Here is a 21,082-nt window from a genome sequence, read left to right as displayed (position 1 = left end):
CAAGGACCTTTCCTCCTGCTTAAACCAATTCTCAAGGGATCCCCTCCACCAGAGGGGATAGCCCAAAAATCCACTGTAAGGAAGTGGTATGCCTACTTAGAGGGAATTGCCCAGCTCATGCCTCTAAGAGAGGGCCCGGCCAAGGTGTCCAAACTCCAGCAACCAGTAAATCCAGATACAACTTTACTGGGACAGCCCTATAAGCCATCTCCAATAGATGTAGCTCCAGAGATAACCACAGACTCTGACACTGAGGGAGTGTGGTTCACCGATGCCTCTTCCCAGAGAGTGGGCTCACAGTGGCACTACAAAGCAGCAGCTTTAGAAATCAGTACAGGCAGGACTGTTACTGAGGAGGGTGAAGGCAGTGCTCAAGTGGGTGAACTGCGGGCCCTCATGTTAGCTGTAGAAAATGGTGCCAAAGCCATCTACACAGACTCCTATGCCACCTTTAAGGGAGCTACGGAGTGGATTTGCCAATGGGAGGCAAATCAATGGGAGATTGGCAGCACCAAGGTCTGGAGAGCTGGAGATTGGCAGAGACTGCTGGAGATAGGCCGGTCGAGACCCATCAAGGTGGGGTGGGTCAAAGGGCACTCTAAGAAGGAAACCCCTGCTGCAAAATGGAATCAGCAGGCTGACTACCTGGCACGTATCCATGTAGTGGGCAGTGGGGAAAAGGATTGGGAGAGATTAGCTGAATGGTTGCACCTTAAAAGGGGACATTCAGGCAAAGCTGATCTCTACTATGAGTGCAGGTCTCGGGGATGGCCAGTCTCACTCTCAACATGTGAGACCATTGTTTCAGCCTGTCCACAATGCCAGATAAGGCTGAAGGCCAACCACCCAAACCTTGCACCAGCCCAGCATATCCGCCAGGACAAAAGTCTCTGGAACACCTGGCAGGTGGATTATGTGGGACCCCTCAAACCATCGCATGGAAAAAAATACATACTGGTTGGCGTAGAAGTGGTCTCTGGTCTAACCATGGCCACTGCCACCAGTGCAGCCTCGGGAGCTCAAACCGTTGAGACTCTCAAACACTGGTTCGGCATCTTGCCAATGCCTGAGTGCATCCAGAGCGACAATGGATCGCACTTCACTGCAACCTCAGTGCAAGACTGGGCACGTAGTGAAGGGGTGAAATGGGTGTTTCATACCCCATATTACCCCCAGGCAAATGGCATTGTCGAGAGGGCAAATGGCCTGATAAAAAGACATGCAAATGTGTCTAAGGGTGGCTGGGACTCGCGTTTGGCCCAAGCAGTCTTTACAGTCAATAATCGTTGGGGAAGCTATGGAAGCCCCAAGGTTAAGGCCTTCTGCCCAGCTGAGCCTGTAGTGGACAGTGACCTTGTGCCAGGGGGAATTAAGGATAAATCCTTGTCCCAGATGCAAGTGGGCCAACCTGTGCTTGTCAGGCTACCCTCTATAGGGGTGGTGCCAATGACACTGGGTAAACCCAGAGGCTTATATGCCTGGGAAGCCCTAGATGCAAATGGAAAAGGCCACCGGATCAGTGCACGGTGGATCGTCCCCAATTATTAATTGTCAAGCCTGGCCTTTATAGGCCGAGGCAGATTTTGTCTCCTTACAGGTTAAGGTCGAGGCAGAGGACCAGTTCCTGACCACCTGACCAGCACCTGGGAAAGGGAGAACCAGCTACACAAGGGATGGAGTCATATCACCGGGGTGGCCAGTGGATGATGGCATCAGGACCCACGGACTGTGACCTCCAGCCATGGACTCAGAGCATCCAAGGCTCTGCCATGAACTTGGTTGCTCTACCAGGAACAGAGCAATCTTCAAATTGACTGTGTAGCTTTATTTAATACTGTTTGGGCTATTGTTAAGCCTTGTTAAGTATTGTTAAATATTGTTGGGGCGATTAATATATTACCTATTGTTAATGTTGGAAAAGGCTAAGCCATATATATATATTAATAGGTTCCTAAATTGAAGGGGGATCACCTCTCACTCAAGTTCTAGACAAAGATGCTCATTACCACCGGGGTGGGATGTCCTGGAGTCCTGTACCCCTAAATTCCTCTCCTGCCCGGACTTCGGGGGGGAAGGGGAAAAGCCGCCTGGTTTCCCCCCCCCTCGCCTGCCCTGCAGCCGAGAAGGGGGCGGGGACTGCCCCGTGAGTTCCCGCGCTGGAGCCGGGCTGGGATTGGCCGTGCGCTTTCGCGCCTAAAGTGTGGTAACTCTGCCCTTTGTCTAGCGAAGGGTATAAATATTGGGGGTCTTCCCGCCTTTGGGGTTCCCGCTTTGGATTTTGCCTGTGCCTGGACGAGTTCGCTCACTCTCCTGTGCCTGCACTGCAGAGAGACCAAAGGACTTGCCTTGGTGTTAGGCACACCTTTGTCTGCCTAACGACCCTTAACGACTCTTAACGACTCCTGTAGCCGCTGGAGGAGGAAGACCGACTGCACGAGCCAGCCTGAGTGAGTTATTTGGCTTAGCTTAATTTAGTAAGAAACCGCTATTAATTAATAGCAGACTCCTTTTCCAAAAACTGACTTCCAAATATATATAGTCAGATTATTAATGGTATCCTCGTAGAATTCTCATGCAACTGAACCTGTTTATCAAACGAAATTAATCTTTGCATATATAGTTGTGGGGGCGGGTTTTGTAAAAATAAAAAATATCTATTTTTGATAAATTCTCGACTCGGCCACGAATTATTACTGCCCCTCCGCAACAGTCGGACTCCATCTAAGAGAGTGTTCCCAAGTGGAAGGATTCTGTGGTGCCCTAATTCCAACAAACAACACTGTGAGTGCCCAGGGTAACACTTTTCCATCCAGCACAAGCAGTCAGCCTCTTGAAATGCAAAAATTGTCCCCAGAACTCAGTCTTACAACATCTGATCAACAGCCTGCTGGCTTGGCAGCTTGATTCATAGCAGCTTCACCAAAGAGACAGACCCTGTCCAATCAGCAGAGCAAATGGGTGCCTCTGAAGAGCAATTGCAGACACTTTTAATGACAGAAACATCCATAGAGTGATTGAGCAGTTTTCTGGGCTGCAGAGGGGCCTGCACAGAGCCAGTCAATAGGAAGCACAAGGGAGTGAGGCTATTGGAATTAGCACGTGGGGATGTGGGGTAAATCCTGCTCCTTGCACTCCTCAGGCTCGAGTGCTGACCTTGCTTTGGAGAACAGATGCCAGCAGCCTGCAAGCATCTTCTGCAGCCCATTGCATCAGCCCAGGAAACCCAGAGCCTTCACTAGGGATCCTTCACTGCCCTGTCAGGGAGGGGTGGAGAAGGGTTAGAGCTGGGACTCTGTTAATGACAGATGCCAACTGGGTGACAGAACCTAACTGCTTGTATTACCCTGAGCACTCACAGTGATGTGTGCTGGAATCAGGGCACCACAGACTGCCTGCAACCCATCTCCAGGCCTCCTGAAGATGCTGAAGGGAATGGAGCACCTCTCTTGTGAGGAGAGCCTGCAGGAGCTGGGGCTCTTTAGGACCACAGCTCACAGATGTCAGGGGCTGGAAGGGACCCAAAGAGATCATCCAGTCCAACCCCCCTGCCACAGCAGGACCACACAATCTAGCTCAGGGCACACAGGAACACATCCAGACAGGCCTGGAAAGGCTCCACACAAGGAAACTCCACAACCTCTCTGTTGTGCAGAGAGGTGCCAGGGCTCTGGGACCCTTCCAGTCAAGAAGTTCTTGCTCATGTTGAGCTGGAACCTCCTGAGCTGCAGTCTCCATCTCTTGCCCCTTGTCCTATGCCAGGGCGCAAGAGAACTTAGCTTGGTAACATCTCCAGTTTGATTCTGGGCAGTCACTTGTAGCAACTCTCAGTGTCCTCACCCCAAGGACATTGAGATCCTGGAGCAAGTCCAGAGAAGGCACTGGAGAGCAGGTCTGGGGAGGAGCAGCTGAGGGAGCTGGGGGTGTGCAGTGTGGAGGAGAAGAGGCTGAGGGCAGAGCTCATTGCTCTCCACAGCCATCTAGAGAGTGGTTGGAGTGAGGTGGGGGTTGGGCTCTTCTTCCTGGTGACAGAAAGAGAGTGAAGTGACCTCAAATTATTCCAGGAGAGGCTTAGATTGGATGTTGGGAAAAAGGCAATAGGAGTAGAGGAAATGACCTGAAATTGTGCCTGGAGAGGCTTAGGTTGGACATGAGGAAAAATGTCTTTGCTGCAAAGAGTGGTCAGGGACTGGCACAGTCTGCCCAGGGAGGTGGTGGAGTCCTCATCCCTTGGAGGTGTTCAAGAAACCTGTGGCCAGGCTTGAGTGGCCACAGTGGGGTTGGGTTGGTGGTTGGACTGGATGATCTAAGAAGGCTTTTCCAGCTGCAGCAGTTCTGTGCTTGTAGAGGCTGCACCACCAGGGTGTGAGAGGTGTTCAACCCTGGCAACACTCAGCAAGGACACTAAAGGAGAGCTTTTTTAAAGCATACCAGGAGGCTTAATAGGGAAGCCAACTTCCAGCAGCCGTTCAGAGCACCCCTGCTGCTGTGCAGAGCTAACGCTCAGCTGCCTGGAAGTGCATCTCTGAAGTTATTTTAGAGCTGCTGATTTCACCCTTTTATTTACCCACTTTGAGAGGTTTCTTTAGCAATTTGCTCTGCAGCATCTGGCACGTTGGAAGGGCAGCCTGATTTATCTGCAGCTCTGCACAGATTAACTGGTTAACCTTTCCAAACACCTCGTGTGACTCATTCCAGCTAATCAGAGCAGACGTCAGTGGGAGGAAGCATCACTCAACAGGACAACTGGTTTGTGCAGGAGACAGCCAGAGGTACCCCATGTGCCCAGGGAAAAGAGGCAGCTCACTCCTGAAGTGATTTCCCATTGGAATGGGCACCGTCCCTGGAGGTCTTCAAGAGAAGACTGGATGGGGCACTTAGTGCCATGGTGTGGTAGACTGGATAGGGCTGGGTGCTAGGTTGGACTGGATGAGCTTGGAGGTCTCTTCCAACCTGCTTGATTCTGTGATTCTATGAAGTGGTGGGGAAGTAAAGACTGAGGGACATGAATGCAGCAGTGCAGCTTGGGGTGGGATTGGAGGCTTGCTGAGGGACGTGGCTTAGCAGTGGGCTTGGTATGGAACCAGAGGGTTGTGGAATCAGAGAAGCATTAAGGTTGGAAAAGAGCTCTGTGAGCAGCAGTTCAACCTCCTGCACAACACCTCCATGATCACTAGACCATGTGCCAAGGTGCCACACCTACTTGCTTTCTGAACACCTCCAGGGATGGGGGCTCCACCACCTCCCTGGGCAGCCTGTGCCAATCCCTCACCACTCCTGCAGAAAAGAAATTCCTCCTAACCTTCAACTCAGCCTCCCCTGGCCCAGTTTGAGGCCATTTCTCTTTATCTTGCCATTAGTCACTTGGGAGAGGAGGCCAACACCAGCCTCACTCTAACCTCCTTTCAGGTAGCTGTAGGGAGCACTAAGGCCTCCTCTCAGCCTCCTCTTCCCCAGGGTAAACAATCCCAGCTCCCTCAGGCTCTCCTCAGCCCTGCTCCGCAGACCCTCACCAGCAGTGGTGCCCAGTGATAGGGCAGGCGGCAACAGGTACAAACCAGAGGAGGTTCCACTCCAGTGTCAGGAGAGGCTGTGGTGTGAGGGTGCTGGAGCCCTGGAGCAGCCTACCCAGAGAGCTTGTGGAGTCTCCTCCTCTGGAGCCCTTCCAGACCTGCCTGCAGATATCCCTCTGCAGCCGGATCTCGGTGGCCCTGCTCTAGCAGATGGCTTGGTCTAGGTGGTGCCCAGAGGTCCCTTCCAAGCCCTGCCTCTCTGTCTCTGTGAGACAGAAGCAGCAAGCCAAGTGTGGGAAGAGTCCTGTCTCCCTTGCTCTCTCAAGGTTACTCCACCAGCACATTTCTGGGACAAGGCATCACACACATCCCTGGGCAGCCTCTTCCACCACCCTCACTGTGCAGAGCTTCCTTCTGGTGCCCAACCAAACTCTGGTCTGCTCCACTTCCAAACCACTGCCTTCATCCTATCACTCCAAGCCCTTCTGAACAGTCCCTCCACAGCCTGCCTGGAGGTCCCTTTCAGATCTTGAACCACAGCTCTGAGGTCTCCCTGGAGCCTTCTCTTCTCCTCCCTTCTCCTCCCTTCTCCTCTCTTCCCTTCTTCCCTTCTTCCCTTCTTCCCTTCTTCCCTTCTTCCCCCCTTCCCTTCCCTTCCCTTCCCTTCCCTTCCCTTCCCTTCCCTTCCCTTCCCTTCCCTTCCCTTCCCTTCCCTTCCCTTCCCTTCCCTTCCCTTCCCTTCCCTTCCCTTCCCTTCCCTTCCCTTCCCTTCCCTTCCCTTCCCTTCCCTTCCCTTCCCTTCCCTTCCCTTCCCTTCCCTTCCCTTCCCTTCCCTTCCCTTCCCTTCCCTTCCCTTCCCTTCCCTTCCCTTCCCTTCCCTTCCCTTCCCTTCCCTTCCCTTCCCTTCCCTTCCCTTCCCTTCCCTTCCCTTCCCTCCTCTCCCTCTCTCCTCTCCCAGCTGAACTCCCTCAGCCTCCACCCCTCTGATCATCTTTGTGTACTACCGAGGCAGCTCCTTGCCTGTCTCTGCCCCATTAATTCTCCTTCCCTTTCAGTCAGTGTCTCCCAGAGTGGCACTGCTGATCCTGAGGACTTCTCCACGTGTAACAAACGCTCTTTAATCTGCCTCTCCTCTCTCCCTGGTTCGCTGTAGCCAGTGGGTCGCTCATGCAGAGGAAGAAATGCGAGCACGACCTATAAATCACTTCAAACACCGCTCCCCAGGCGCAGAGGCTTCGAGACGAGGCAAGACCTGTGCATCCCGCAGCTGGTTTGGGCTTCTTCCTGCGCGGAGAAGGTAGAGCTGATGAGGTTGTCACAGATCGGATTACCTTGGCCGTGGAGGATCTGATTGTGCCACCGAGTGTCAGCTGGCAGCATCGGCTCGGGGTTGCTTTTGTGCGAGGCGCAGAGCTCGGCTGGCTGCGTTTTCAGCTGGCACAGGTCTGCAGATGCCCTCCTTCTCTGCAGGGAGCGATTAAAATACTCCTGGTAAGCCAGGGCTTCCCGGGGAGAGCGCTGAGAGCTCCCCGCACTCACACCTCGTTAGTGTCAGAGAGACTTTGCTCCTCTGCAGCGTGTCACTGAAGCGCAGAACGGGAGGGCTTGGAAGGGAGCCCTCGGGAGCGGCCAGCCCAGCCCAGCCCCTCTGCCAGTGCAGGGCACCCAGCGCAGGGCACCCAGCGCCGGGCACACCGGGGCACAGCCAGGGGCACTTCAACACCTCCGGAGAAGGAGATGCTGCAGCCTCTCTGGGCAGCCTGCTCCAGCACCCTCCTTGGGAGAAAGTTCTCCCTCCTGTTCCCTGGCACCTCCTCTGCTCCAGCTTGCCCCCACTGCCCCCTGTGCTGCCCTGGGCCAGCCCTGAGCACAGCCTGGCTCCAGCCCTGCACACCTTTAGCACAGCACTGAGGGCAGCCCTCAGGCTCCTCTGCTCCAAGCAGCCTCAGCTCCCTCAGCCTGGCCTCAGGAGTTGTTTTGGTTGGAGGAGACCTTCCAGAGAAGGGCAGCAAGGCTGGTGAGGAGGGGCTGAGGGAGCTGGGGGTGTTCTGTTCTCTATCACCCAGTCCAACGTTAACCCAGTACTGCCAGGGCACCACTGACCCACAGCCCTCAGCACCACATCTCCACATCTTAGCAACCTCTCCAGGGATGGAGGCTCCACCACTCCTCTGGGCAGCCTGGGCTGGATGCTGGGGGGAAGTTCTGCAAAGAGAGTGATTGGCATTGGAATGGGCTGCCCAGGGAGGTGGTGGACTCTGTGTGGCTGGAGGTGTTGCAGCCAAGCCTGGCTGGGGCACTTAGTGCCATGGTCTGGTTGGTTGGGCAGGGCTGGGTGCTAGGTTGTGCTGGCTGAGCTTGGACCTCTCTTCCAACCTGTTTGATTCTGTGATTCCATGATTCTAAGATCATGACAGAGTCATAGAAATGGGGACAAGAACCTCTAAGAGGTGAGGAGGAAGTTCTGCACCATGAGAGTGGTGAGAGGCTGGAATGGGCTGCCCAGGGAGGTGGTTGAGGCCCCACGGCTGGAGGTGTTTCAGGCCAGGCTGGCTGAGGCTGTGTGCAGCCTGCTCCAGGGTAGGGTGTCCCTGGGCATGGCAGGGGGGTTGGAACTGGCTGCTCCTTGTGCTCCCTTCCAACCCTGACTGATTCTGTGATAACAAACCAAAACCCAAACTAAAGCAACCAAAAACCAAACCAACAACCACACTCAAGCTGTGCTTGGGAGCAGTCAGGTTCTAGTGAGGGAAATTAAACTTCCAAATAACGGTCAATAAATTGATTGTGCCTCTCTGCATCTCTGGCAGGACACAGAGGAGTCAGTTTCTGAGGTGAGGATAAATGAGAACCAGCTCTTTTCATGTTGATGAAGTCTGCAGTGTCTTGTCTCTTCCTGGAAAGCTTGTCACAGCCTAATGAATTTTAAGCTCTGTGCTGATAGAGAAGTATTAAAAGAGTAATTTCAGCAGAGGCTGGGTGGGTGAAAGAGAAGGCAGGAGGGCACAGAAGGGTGGTTCTGCAGTAGCACTTCCAAAGAGAAAAGGCAAACATTTGGGCTTTGAATGGCTAAATCCTTTGGCTGCGGAGAGCAGGAAGCTCTGGAAAGAGTCCTGTGAGCTTTCAGGGATAGCTGAGGGCAGAGCTTAGTGCTCTCCACAGCTCCCTGAGAGGAGGCTGCAGCGAGCTGGGGGCTGGGCTCTGCTCCCCAGTGTCAGGTGATGGAAGGAGAGGAAATGCCCTGAAACTGTGCCAGGGGAGATGAGGAGAAATTTCTTTGCTGCAAGCAAAGGTAGAGAAAGAAATAATATCTGCTCTGCAATCAAAAGATTTAATTAGATGGGAATAAATATTGTATTGGGGGCTGGGGTGGGTTAGTCTGGAGAGGAGGAGGCTGAGGGGAGACCTCGCTGCTCTCTACAGCTCCCTGGAAGGAGGTTGGAGTGAGGTGGGGGGTTGGGCTCTGCTCCTTGAGAACAAGGATGAGAAATGTCCTCAGGTTTCCTCAGGGAAGGGTTAGGTTGGAGATGAGGAAGAATTCCTTTGCTGCCAGAGTGGTCAGAGACTGGCAGAGGCTGCCTAGGGAGGTGGTGGAGTCTCCATCCCTGGAGGTGCTCCAGAAAGGTCAGAGGCTGCCTAAGGAGGTGGTGGAGTCCCCATGCCTGGAAGTGTTCAGAAAGGTGTGGATATGGCACTGTGGGACATGGTTTGATGGCCATGGTGGGGTTAGGCTGACATTTGGACCAGATCTTAGAGCTCTTTTCCAACCAAACCAGCTCTGATTCTGTGACTCTACCTGGAGGCAATTTAGGGAAGACTAAAAAAGCTCACAGGAGCCAAAACAACTTTAAAAAGAGGGAGGAAAAAAAAAAAAGTCATGGAATGAAGGAATAGAGAATAAAAAAGGTAAACCAAAGCCAACTGGAAGGAGGATTTTATGGCAGGAGGGAAGCTGCTGTCTCCGTGGCCTACAAACAGTGTCAATTAGCAGCGTTATTTGTGCTCCTGCCCAGATAAATCAGGAGTCCCTCCCTGATAGGGCAAAACTCTGCAGTGCATTCCAAAAGTGCATAATGGTCCTATTGCAGCTGTGATCATCTAAATTATCTTCATGGGGCTAATAAAACATCTTCCCTTCCCCTCCAACCTCTGCTTCATTAAGTGGAATAATGCATGTAAGACACGGGAGGTAATTATGATGCTTTGTTTGGCATGGGAGACATCTGGCACAATGCCCCTGGGGCTGGGCAGTGGACTTTAAAATAGAGTAAAATGAAAAGAGTAATAGGAGAGAGTGTTGAGGGCAGTAAAGATTAGGGATGTGAAATAAAATCATCAAGGGAAAGAAGAAATTGAGGCAGCACAGGGATAATGGGCTTGAAATATTAAAGTGAGTGTGGAGGAAAAGGAGGAGGTGGTGAAGTGTTTCCTGCCTGCTAAAGCTAGAAGGAGAAATAATATCTTGGTTCTGCAATCAAAAGATTTAATTAGATGGAAATAAATAAGACACTGGGAGCTGGGGTGGGTTAGTCTGGAGGGAAGGAGGCTGAGGGGAGACCTCATTGCTCTCTACAGCTCCCCGAAAGGAGGTTGGAGTGAGGTGGAGATGGGCTCTGCTCCCTGCTAACAAGAAGGAGAGCAAATACCCTCAGGTTTCCCCAGGGGAGGGATAGGATGGAGAGAAGGAAAAATCCCTTTGCTGCCAGAGTGGTCAGGGACTGGCAGAGGCTGCCCAGGGAGGTGGTAGAGTGCCCATGCCTGGAGGTGTTCCAGAAACCTGTGGCCATGGCACTGTGGGAAATGGTTTAAGTGGGCACGGTGGGGTTGGGTTGACAGAGACCTGATGATCTTAGAGGGCTTGCCCAGCCTCAGTGACTGTAGGGTTCTGTGGGTCTCCAGCTTAAAGCCTTACCTAGAATGTGGGAATTGCCTTGGTGGGAAAGCAGCTCTAAGATCATCCAACCCAACCACCTCACTTAGCTAACTTCTTCTCCCCATCTCCCTCTTCCCAGGCTCAGCTTCACTCTTCACTCTTGACTCCTCTGCCTCCTTCCTCCACCGGACAGCACAGCAGGAAGGGGACTGGGGGTTGAGGCCAGCTCAGAACAGCTCCTGTCACTTCTTCCTCCTGGTCTTTTGCCTTCCTCCACCACCCTGCTGCCAGCACCTTGACACCAGCAGCCAGGAGAGCAGACAAGACAGTCCTGGGCTGCAATAACTGCCACTTGTCATAGGCTCATACAAAGCATTGTGCTGGAAGTGACCTTTAAAGGTCATCCAGACCAATCCCCCTGCAGTCAGCAGGGATGTGGCTCTGGGCAACCTGATCTGGTGTGAGGTGTTCCCGCCCATGGCAGGGGGGTTTGAGCTGGATGATGCTGAGGTCCCTCCCACCTCTGACATTTCTGTGATGCCTGTAGCTAGCTGAGGCTGCTGAGAGCCCCATCGAGCCTCCCCTTGAATGTCTCCCGGGATGAGGCTTCCAGCATCTGCCTGGGCAGCCTATTGCAGTGTTCATTAGTGAAGAGCTTCTTCCTAAGGTCCATCTTAGCAGCTGTGTAGCTGCAGATCCAGTGATGTGTGTCACCCTGGGATGCTGGAGGGCAAGCTGCACTGCCAGCCTTTCCTGGAACACAGGCTCACAGATGTCAGGGGTTGGAGGGGATCCAAAGAGATCATCCAGTCCAACCCCCCTGCCAGAGCAGGAGCACACAATCTAGCTCAGGGCACACAGGAACACATGGAAGGCTTGGAAGGCTCTAGAGAAAGAGACTCCACAGCCTCTCTGGGCAGCCTGTGCCAGGGCTTTGGGACCCTTTCAGTCGAGAAGTTGCTCCTTGTGTTGAGCTGGAACCTGCTGTGCTGCAGCTTCCATCCATTGCTGCTTGTCCTATCCCAGGGAGCAGTGAGCAGAGCCTGTCCCCTGTCCTGACCCCCAGCCCTCAGAGATTTATAGACATTGATTAAATCCCCTCTCAGTCTTCTCTTCTCCAGACTAAGCAGGCCCAGGCCTCTCAGCCTCTCCTCACCAGGCAGTGCTCAGTCCTCTCATCATCCTCGTAGCCCTCTGCTGGACTCTTTCCAGCTGATCCCTGTCCCTCTGCAACTGGGAAGCCCAAAACTAAAGGCAGTGGATGAGACAGTCTGATCTAGTGTGAGGTGTCTCTGCCCATGGCAGGGGGTTGGAACTGGCTGGTCCCTGTGGTCCCTTCCAACCCTGGCAGTACTCAAGATGAGGTCCCCCCAGGGCAGAGTAGAGGGGGAGGAGAACCTCTCTTGACCTGGATACACTCTTCTTAATGCCCCCCAGGATCCCCTTGGCCACCAGGGCACATTGCTGTGCTCCCCCAGCACTCTCAGGTCCCTCTCCCCTGGTCTACTCTCCAGCAGATCACCTCCCAGCCTGTACTGGTGCAGGTCCTGGAGAGGACCAGGAGCTGGTTTGGGGTGGGAGGGCAGGGAGTGGCAGTCACAGCCGTGCAGGCACATCCCTGCACACCTCTACTCCAAAGAGTTAATTAATGCCACTAAAGCCTTTCTGCTTTGTTGGTCTATTAAGTGCATCAGTTCTCATCACACACCTGCTCAGCTGTCTGGGGGCTGGGCAGCAGATCTATGGCCCCCATCAGAAGAAGCCTCTCTCAGGCAGATAGGATCAGCTCCTCCAGACGCCAGATAAACCTTTTAGCTTAGCTTATCGATCTGTTTTAAACAACCACAGACACAGCAATCAAAGCTTGTTTTCTGGTGAGCAGGTGAGGAGATGCTGGGAGATGCCTCAGATAGCTAGAAAAAAAAGAAATATAAAAGCCAGCCAAACGAATTGGATTTCCACCCCCCCACACCCACCCAGGAGGGCTCAAGCCCCCATTGTGGTGTTGCTGCAAGATCTGCACCAGATCTTCATCAGCAGCCTGAGTTCAGAAGCATAGAATGGTTTAAGGTTGGAAGGGACCTCAGAGCTCTGGAGCAGGTCCAGAGGAGGGCCAGGGGAATGATCAGGGAGTTGGAGCAGCTGTGCCATGAGGAGCAGGCTGAGGTTCACAGGATGCTAGGGGTTGGAGGGGACCCAAGCAGACCATTGAGTCCAACCCCTCTGTTGCTGGGGGTCTGCAGGCATCATCTTTAAACAAAAGACAAATCCCTGATCAGTTCTTTCTACCATCTACTTTAGGATGAAGTTTTGGATTTGCTTTAATATCCCTTCACATTCTTTCTTACTGTTACTGTCTTTTGGGGGGTGAAGCCCTTTCTCCAAGCAGTGCTGCTGCAGCCTTTGGTCTGCTCTGTGGGCAGCTCGCTCAGTGAATCTCTTTTATGTGGAGACTTTGTGAGGTGAGAGTTTGCAGCTCGCTTAGGAAGCCACTCTCTCAAAAACCCCAAACCCAACCCAGCCTTTCCCATGGCTTGGCACTCCAGAGAGGAGCACAGCACCCAGCTATTAATTCTCACCCTCCATTGCTCTGCAGATGGTTTAAGGTGAAGGGCTCCATTCTCCGCCGCCATGAGTCACTTGGGAGGTTAAGCAAACAAATCTCTGCAGTAAACAGCTCCTCGTCTCCTGCAAGAACAAAAGCTCTGCCTCCCTTCTCCTCTGGAGCACTGGTTCAGTTTCTGCCTCTAAGTGCTCAGCTGATGAAAGGTTTTTCCCTCATCAGTCACTTTTGTTCCCTGCTGCTCTGCTGGTCACGATGCCGCTCAGTTTCAGGAGTCCTTCACGAGCAGGGGGAGGTTGCTAGGGAAGGAGCAAGAGTGGCCTCTAGGTTTAGTCCTCACAGTCCCTCAGCACTGCTTTAAACAGCAGCAGGTTTTATTTGCTGCTGTAAGAGCCATTCCTCATTCAGCTTTGTCCCCTCTGCTCTGCTCAGAGCTCGCCTGCAGGGCTGTGTTCAGCTGCGGGACCCCCAACAAGGAGGCTGTAGCCAGCTGGGGTTGGGCTCTGCTACCAGGCACCCAGCAGAAAGATCCCATTCTGTGCTTCTGTGCTCCACAACCTCCCTGGGCAACCTGTGCCAGTGTCTCACCACCCTCACTGCAAACAACTTCGTCCAATCTCCCCCTGCCAGTTTAAACCCATTCCTCCTCATCCTGGCATCACCTCCCTGGGCAGCCCACTCCACTGCCAATCACTCTATCTGTGAAGAACTTCTTCCTAATGTCCAGCCTCAAACTGCCCTGCTTGAGGCTGTGTCTCTTCCTTCTGTCTCTGCCTGGGAGCAGAGACCAATCCCCAGCTGGCAACAGCCTCCTTTCAGGTAATTGTAGAGACCAATAAGGTCTCCTCACTGACTGGTGACAGAAAGGCTCAGAATCGTAGAGTGACAGAGGCTGGAAGTGACCTCCAGAGGTCACCGAGTCCAAGCTCCCTGCCAAGGCAGAGTCACCCAGGGCAGGTCACACAGGAAAGCATCCAGGTGGGTTTGGAAAGTCTCCTGAGAAGACTACACAGCCTCTCTGGGCAGCCTGCTCCAGGGCTCCAGCACCCTCACTATAAGAAGTTTCCCTTCATAGGGAAGATGCTCAAACCCCCTAAAGATCCCTGCAGCCCTCCACTGGACTCTCTCCAGCAGGTCCCTGTCTCCCTCGAAGTGGGGAGCCCAAACCCACTGTTTTGCAGGTGTGGTCTCAGCAGGGCAGAGCAGAGGGGGAGAAGAACCTCCCCAGACCTGCTGGCCACACTTTTCCCCATGCACCCCAGGGCACATTTGTGTCCCGTGAAGAATTGCTGAAGGACCTCACACTTCATATATCTATTCCTTCCCCACCCCACACTGCCCTTCCCCCTTTTCTTCCCTCCCCCAAACCCACAGCACCTGGGCTCTGTTGGAGTCTCCTCCCACCCCAGGTGTGAACACTTTGCCCTCCCTGCTCCCTCCCCTTTATAATTGGCCCCAGGAAGGGCAGAAGCCCCAAGTTTGCCCATCTGGGCAGAGGGACCCTCCTCCTGTCATCACTGGTGAGTCCTTGTGATGCACATTGGGTGACTGGTGGAGGGTACTTACAAAGGCCGGGGGGCCTGCTGGCCCCCCGGCTAGACAGGGTAGGGAACTGATGTTTGCTCTGCTGTTACTCATGAGTGCTGGCTTGGCCTCTCACTGAGCCTGAGCTCCTCTCTCTTCAGCTGCTTCTTTCTGCTGGCTTGGCAAACTGAGCCTGTAGTGCTGCTTGGAGTTGTTGTGGCCAAGGTGTAGAGCCCTGCCCTTGGCCTCGTTCAAGCTCATCCCTTGCAAGTGCAAAGATCAAAACTCTGCAAGGATAATCTGGTGAAAAGCAGGAATTGCTCCTTTTGGTCAGAAACCAACAGGGGGATAAAAGCAGGAAACACTGAGTGTTTGGAAGCTGCTCTGCAGAGGAGCAAGCCAAAGCTGCACCTTGTTTGAAGAGCTACGGAGTTAGATGCAGTCTGTAACACAGGGGCACTGCTTCAAAGGCCAGGGGGCTCAAACAGCAGAGTGCTTTGGCTCTTTCCCCTGGAACACAGCACTCAAATGGCTCTCCATAAAAGTTAAGCAGAAGTGGGTTTGTTAGAGAAGTAGCAAATGAAGAGAAGAAGGGAAAGAAAGAAATGGAGAAAGAAGAAGAAATGGGAGACAAAGAAACAGAAAGGAAAAGAGAGAAGTAGCAAATGAAGAGAAGAAGGGAAAGAAAGAAATGGAGAAAGAAGAAGGGAGACAAAGAAACAGAAAGGAAAAAAGAAAAGTAGCAAATGAAGAGAAAAAGGGAAAGAGAAATGGAGGAAGAAGAGGAAATGGGAGGCAGAAACAGAAAGGAAGAAAGAATGTAAAGAAAGAAGTAGAAAATGAAGATAAGGGAGGGAAGGAAGGAACAGGGAGAGAGAAATGGAGGCAGGGAGGAAGCAAGAAGGAATTAATCTGGAAGGATGGGAGAGAGGAAAGGGGGGAAGGAAGTAGTAGTTGCCTGTCCCCAGTTGCCTGCTGGACTGGGGAGCTCCTCAGAAGCAGCTGTTAGTGGAGCTGGTTGGATGCCCAGCAGAGCACTGGGTGCCCTCCACTTCTTCCAGTGCCAGCAGGTTTGTGCTCGCAGCACCTGGGCAGAGCCAGGGCTGGGGCAGCACTTTGAGCTCAGCTGATCCATCTGGAGCCAGATCTGCGATTCCCTTTTCTGCCATCCTCTCCTCTGGATATCAAAACACATCCTCAGAAGCCAAGTGGCTCCTTGGGATTTAGAGGTGCAATTAGAGCCAGAGCAAAGTAAACAGAGCTTCAATTGCAATCGTTAATGAAATACGTGGGAGGGTTTGCAGTGCTGCTGGGTTACATTTTTTGCCCAAGTTGGCTTTGCTATTCCTTGTTAGCAGAGGATTAGAACTGAGAGATTCCTGAACAAGGTTTCTTTTGACTCAGAAACAATTTCCCACCACCCCCCTCAAGTAAACAAAACTGTACCCACTCAGTTGTTTGATGTAGAAATGGCTCAGAAAAAGGAACTGGAGAGTGTTGGCCTTGGAAAGATGCATTCTTGGAGAGAGGAAGAGGGAAAGCAAAGAGTCCTTCACATTAAGCCTTGGAAAGGAGATGGAAAATCCTTGCTGGGATGCATTCTGCTCCCTTTATTTGAGCACAGAACCCATCATGGCCTCCCTAAAGAGTTTGCTGTCATCCATCCTGTGCCCACCATCAGCTCTTGGGAAGAATCAGAATGAGTTGGGTTGGAAGGGACTTCAGAGGTCATCCAGTCTCAAGCCCCTGCCATGGGCAGGGACATTTCCCACCAGGTCACATCCAGCCTGGTCTTGAACATCTCCAGGGAGGTTGTGGAGCACAGAAGCACCCAATGTGATCAAAGATCCCATTCTGTGCTTCTGTGCTCCACAGCCTCCCTGGGCAATCTGTGCCAGTGTCTCACCACCCTCAGCCTGTGTCAGTGTCTCACCACCCTCACTGCAAAGAATTTCTTCCTCATCTCCAGTCTCAATCTGCCCTCCTCCAGCCCAGATCAAGAGAGAGAGAGGCACCATAGAGTGTCCAACAGAGGCTGCAGGGATGGTGAAAGAGCTGGAATGTCTGTGTGATGAGGAGAGGCTGAGAGCCCTGGGGCTGCTTAGCCTGGAGAAGAGCAGGCTGGAAGGGCATGTTATTAATGCCTAAATATCTGCAGGGCTGGGGGCAAGAAGAAGGGGATAGACTCTTTCCTGGGGTGCTCTGGGGTAGGAGACAAACTGGAATAGAGAAAGTTCCATCTCAACATGGGGAAAATACTCTTTACTCTGAGGGTTCTGGAGCAGGCTGCCCAGAGAGGTTGTGGAGTCTCCTTCTCTGGAGCCTTTCAGGAGCCACCTGGGCACACTGCTGTGCAACCTGCTGGCAGAGACTGAGCCAAACAATCTGTCCCAACAGCTCGGAAAGAAACTTGTTCTGATCTGTGTTTCTGAGTAGTGCTGAGTGAGCATCCTGTTTGTACTCACTGTCCTGCAGATCCCCTCCTGCATGAGCTCAGGAGCAGCCCAACATGCAACCACGGGACAAGAAAGCAGCCAAGGAGTGCAGAGAGAGCTTGTGTGTGCTGCCCTGGGACTGCCTGCCTGCTCAGCTTGTGTGTGCTGCCCTGGGACTGCCTGCCTGCTCAGCTTGTGTGTGCTGCCCTGGGACTGCCTGCCTGCCTGCTGAGCTTGTGTGTGCTGCCCTGGGACTGCCTGCCTGCTGAGCTTGTGTGTGCTGCCCTGGGACTGCCTGCCTGCTCAGCTTGTGTGTGCTGCCCTGGGACTGCCTGCCTGCTGAGCTTGTGTGTGCTGCCCTGGGACTGCCTGCCTGCTGAGCTTGTGTGTGCTGCCCTGGGACTGCCTGCCTGCTGAGCTTGTGTGTGCTGCCCTGGGACTGCCTGCCTGCCTGCTCAGCTTGTGTGTGCTGCCCTGGGACTGCCTGCCTGCCTGCTCAGCTTGTGTGTGCTGCCCTGGGACTGCCTGCCTGCCTGCTGAGCTTGTGTGTGCTGCCCTGGGACTGCCTGCCTGCTGAGCTTGTGTGTGCTGCCCTGGGACTGCCTGCCTGCTCAGCTTGTGTGTGCTGCCCTGGGACTGCCTGCCTGCTGAGCTTGTGTGTGCTGCCCTGGGACTGCCTGCCTGCTCAGCTTGTGTGTGCTGCCCTGGGACTGCCTGCCTGCTCAGCTTGTGTGTGCTGCCCTGGGACTGCCTGCCTGCTCAGCTTGTGTGTGCTGCCCTGGGACTGCCTGCCTGCTGAGCTTGTGTGTGCTGCCCTGGGACTGCCTGCCTGCTCAGCTTGTGTGTGCTGCCCTGGGACTGCCTGCCTGCTGAGCTTGTGTGTGCTGCCCTGGGACTGCCTGCCTGCTGAGCTTGTGTGTGCTGCCCTGGGACTGCCTGCCTGCTGAGCTTGTGTGTGCTGCCCTGGGACTGCCTGCCTGCCTGCTCAGCTTGTGTGTGCTGCCCTGGGACTGCCTGCCTGCTGAGCTTGTGTGTGCTGCCCTGGGACTGCCTGCCTGCTGAGCTTGTGTGTGCTGCCCTGGGACTGCCTGCCTGCTGAGCTTGTGTGTGCTGCCCTGGGACTGCCTGCCTGCCTGCTCAGCTTGTGTGTGCTGCCCTGGGACTGCCTGCCTGCCTGCTGAGCTTGTGTGTGCTGCCCTGGGACTGCCTGCCTGCCTGCTCAGCTTGTGTGTGCTGCCCTGGGACTGCCTGCCTGCCTGCTCAGCTTGTGTGTGCTGCCCTGGGACTGCCTGCCTGCCTGCTCAGCTTGTGTGTGCTGCCCTGGGACTGCCTGCCTGCCTGCTCAGCTTGTGTGTGCTGCCCTGGGACTGCCTGCCTGCCTGCTCAGCTTGCATGGGCTGAAGGACCACCACACCTGCAACTGAGCACACAGAGGAGGTGAAGGCTTCCTGTTGTGCCAGCTGATGCTGATTCAGAGCAGCTCCTGACTTGCCCACAGCAGCCATCATTATGGAGAAGCCATCCAGACAAGGGGGCTCGACTCTGGAAAGCCCCTACCACACCCAGCATGCCCGGTGCCACTGGGCAGGGGCCTGGCAAGCAAATCACTGCTGGAGGGTGCTGAGTGATGCTCAGGAGAACCTGCACTTCCACTGAGGCAGCAGGCAAAAAGAGAGGCTCCGACCTGCCGATGGAGCGCTCCCTGCCTGCTCCCTGCAACCAGGCTTTGGGGGTGACTTTCCTCTCCCTGCCTGGGGGTGCTGCTGCCTTTCTCTTTCCCTCCCCTCATCCGTATCCTCATATGTGTATGCAATAAAAGTAGCCTATGCTTTTGACACCATTTGTGCCTAAATTCTGTGCCTGAGAATCCGAACCCCCCATACCTGGGAGAGGCTGAGGGAGCTGGGGGTGTGCAGCCTGCAGAAGAGAAGGCTCAGGGGGGACCTTATTGCTGGCTATAAATACCTGCAGGGAGGCTGTAGCCAGGTGGGGTTGGGCTCTGCTGCCAGGCAAGCAGCAACAGAAGAAGGGGACACAGCCTGAAGCTGTGCCAGGGCAGGTCTAGGCTGGATGTTGTTAGGAAGTTCCTGGCAGAGAGAGTGATTGGCATTGGAATGGGCTGCCCAGGGAGGTGGTGGAGTCTGTGTGGCTGGAGGTGTTGCAGCCAAGCCTGGCTGGGGCACTTAGTGCCATGGTCTGGTTGGTTGGGCAGGGCTGGGTGCTAGGTTGGGCTGGGTGAGCTTGGAGATCTCTCCCAACCTGCTTGAGTCTGTGATTCTATGACTCCTCCAGACTGCGACACCTGCCCTGGGTGATCTTGCTCTGGCAGGCAGGCATGGACTGGATGATCTTTCTCCAGAGATTCCCCTCCAACCCCTACCATTGTATGCCTCAGTAAGCCTTAAATTCCCCTGCAGGCTCTAAGTGGCTTTGTCTGCTTGATGCATTTAGTGCTGATCAGAAATAGTTTGATAACTGAAAGTGTCCTGTCAGGATGAGTTCATTTTCAATGCACAGCAAAGGCACTGATCTGACTGAACTAATTTGGTATTAATGCTTCTCCCACATGCATCTCTTTAGATGTTCTGCTTTAATCAAAGATTAATTAGGAGTTAGTAGACACTTTGGGGGTTTGTTTTTGATCACATTGTTTGGGGATTTCAGGCTGCAGTCATCCTTGGGGTCACTTCGGGCCAAATGCGTGGCTGAGCACTCAGAGCTCTGCCAGAGAGAAGTGGAATTCTTACAGCCATTAGCTGTGTTGTTATGAGATGTTAATCACAGGATCAGCCAGCCTGGGAGAGAGCTCCAAGCTCAGCCAGCACAACCTAGCACCCAGCCCTGCCCAACCAACCAGACCATGGCACTAAGTGCCCCAGCCAGGCTTGGCTTCAACACCTCCAGCCACAGCCACTCCACCACCTCCCTGGGCAGCCCATTCCAATGCCAATCACTCTCTCTGACAGGAACTTCCTAACAACATCCAGCCTAGACCTGCCCTGCCACAGCTTCAGGCTGTGTCCCCTTCTGCTGCTGCTTGCCTGGCAGCAGAGCCCAACCCCACCTGGCTACAGCCTCCCTGCAGGCAGCTGCAGACAGCAATGAGCTCTGCCCTGAGCCTGCTCTGCTGCAGGCTGCACACCCCCAGCTCCCTCAGCCTCTCCTTGTAGGGCTGTGCTCCAGGCCCCTCCCCAGCCTTGCTGCCCTGCTCTGGGCATGTTCCATCAGAGGCAGAACTGGGAGGCTCTTAGAAACAAGCCAGGCTGTCTTACCTGAGGAAGATGGGGAAAAAATATATATGTATATAAAATATATCTGTATCTTTGATCCCATTCTGTGCTTCTGTGCTCCACAGCCTCCCTGGAGGTGCTCAAGGCCAGGTTGGATGAGTCTTGAAGTGACCTGTTCTTGTAGGAGCTGTCCCTGCCTATGCTGGGGGACTGGAACTGGCTGAGCTTTGAGCTGCCTTCCAACCTAACCCATTCTATGCATTTTGACAAACCACAGAGCTTAAGAAGTGATGATTTGGTGAAACATAGATGAGGGGAGGCTTGTGAAAGAGTCCTGTAGGAGGGAGCTCCTGTGAGCTGGCAGCCTTCCACTGGTTGCATTGGAGCTTGGCCTATTGCAATAGCTGAGGGTCTGAGCCCAGTTGAGTTTTGACTTCACAGCCTCCCTTAAATCAGCAGGGCTGTGCTGCCTTTGGTGACTCAGTAAATCCAGGCGAGATCAAATCATTACTAAAACATAAGGCAGGGCTGCTGGGTTGGTGCAGTGCAGTTTGGGTTGGGAATGGCTCTTCACACAAATGCATCCCGAGCTGCCTGACAAGGAAGAGCTATAAATAATGCAATTAGGTGGCTTCAGCATGAATAAGAGATTAAAGGCTTTTGGAGAGGCAGTTGGGCCTGGGGTTGGGAGTGGAATGAGTTTGTGGGATTGATGCTGGGCAAGGATGTTGTGTAGTCACAGAGGAGAAAGCACTCAATCCAATGCCCTGGAATGTGGTGTCCATGCTTGAGCCCATGACCTGCTTGAGAGAGTCCAGCACAAAGCCCCAAGGCTGCTACAGGCAGAGGGTTGGGGTTGGTCTCTTCTCCCAAGCAACAAGTGGTAGGAGAAGAGGAAATGCACCTAAGCTGTCCCAGGGGATGTTAGTTTGGACATAAGGAACAAT

General features: G+C 53.7%; 2 long non-coding RNA genes across 8 annotated transcripts in view; one reads left to right on the top strand and one right to left on the bottom strand.

Moving 5' to 3' along the window:
* The window catches only part of LOC135186475 (uncharacterized), a 78,671-nt gene extending 61,506 nt beyond the window's left edge, over positions 1-17,165 (top strand). For 3 of the 4 annotated variants that reach the window (XR_010306966.1, XR_010306969.1, XR_010306967.1), the window contains exons 6-7: positions 6,664-6,807; positions 16,946-17,165. This is a non-coding gene — a long non-coding RNA (uncharacterized LOC135186475). Of the gene's footprint in view, positions 1-6,663; positions 6,808-10,522; positions 10,703-16,945 lie in introns of those variants that run through there. The other variant, XR_010306968.1, reaches the window with a different exon arrangement.
* On the bottom strand, positions 11,948-14,347 carry LOC135186474 (uncharacterized). Of its 4 annotated transcripts, none has more exons than XR_010306962.1 (3): positions 14,324-14,347; positions 12,963-13,245; positions 11,948-12,296 (listed from the first exon to the last, which is right to left on the bottom strand). It is a non-coding gene; the product is annotated as an uncharacterized LOC135186474 (long non-coding RNA). The 4 variants fall into 4 exon arrangements; XR_010306964.1 differs by lacking the exon at positions 14,324-14,347 and adding an exon at positions 14,118-14,265 and having other exon boundaries at positions 12,963-13,071; XR_010306963.1 differs by lacking the exon at positions 14,324-14,347 and adding an exon at positions 14,177-14,265.
* Positions 17,166-21,082: the final 3,917 nt, after the last annotated feature.

This window comes from Pogoniulus pusillus, chromosome 25 (assembly GCF_015220805.1).
Source record: "Pogoniulus pusillus isolate bPogPus1 chromosome 25, bPogPus1.pri, whole genome shotgun sequence".
NCBI classification, from domain to species: Eukaryota; Metazoa; Chordata; class Aves; order Piciformes; family Lybiidae; genus Pogoniulus; species Pogoniulus pusillus.
Note: the sequence above shows the minus strand (reverse complement) of the source record. Positions and strands in the feature narration are given on the sequence as shown.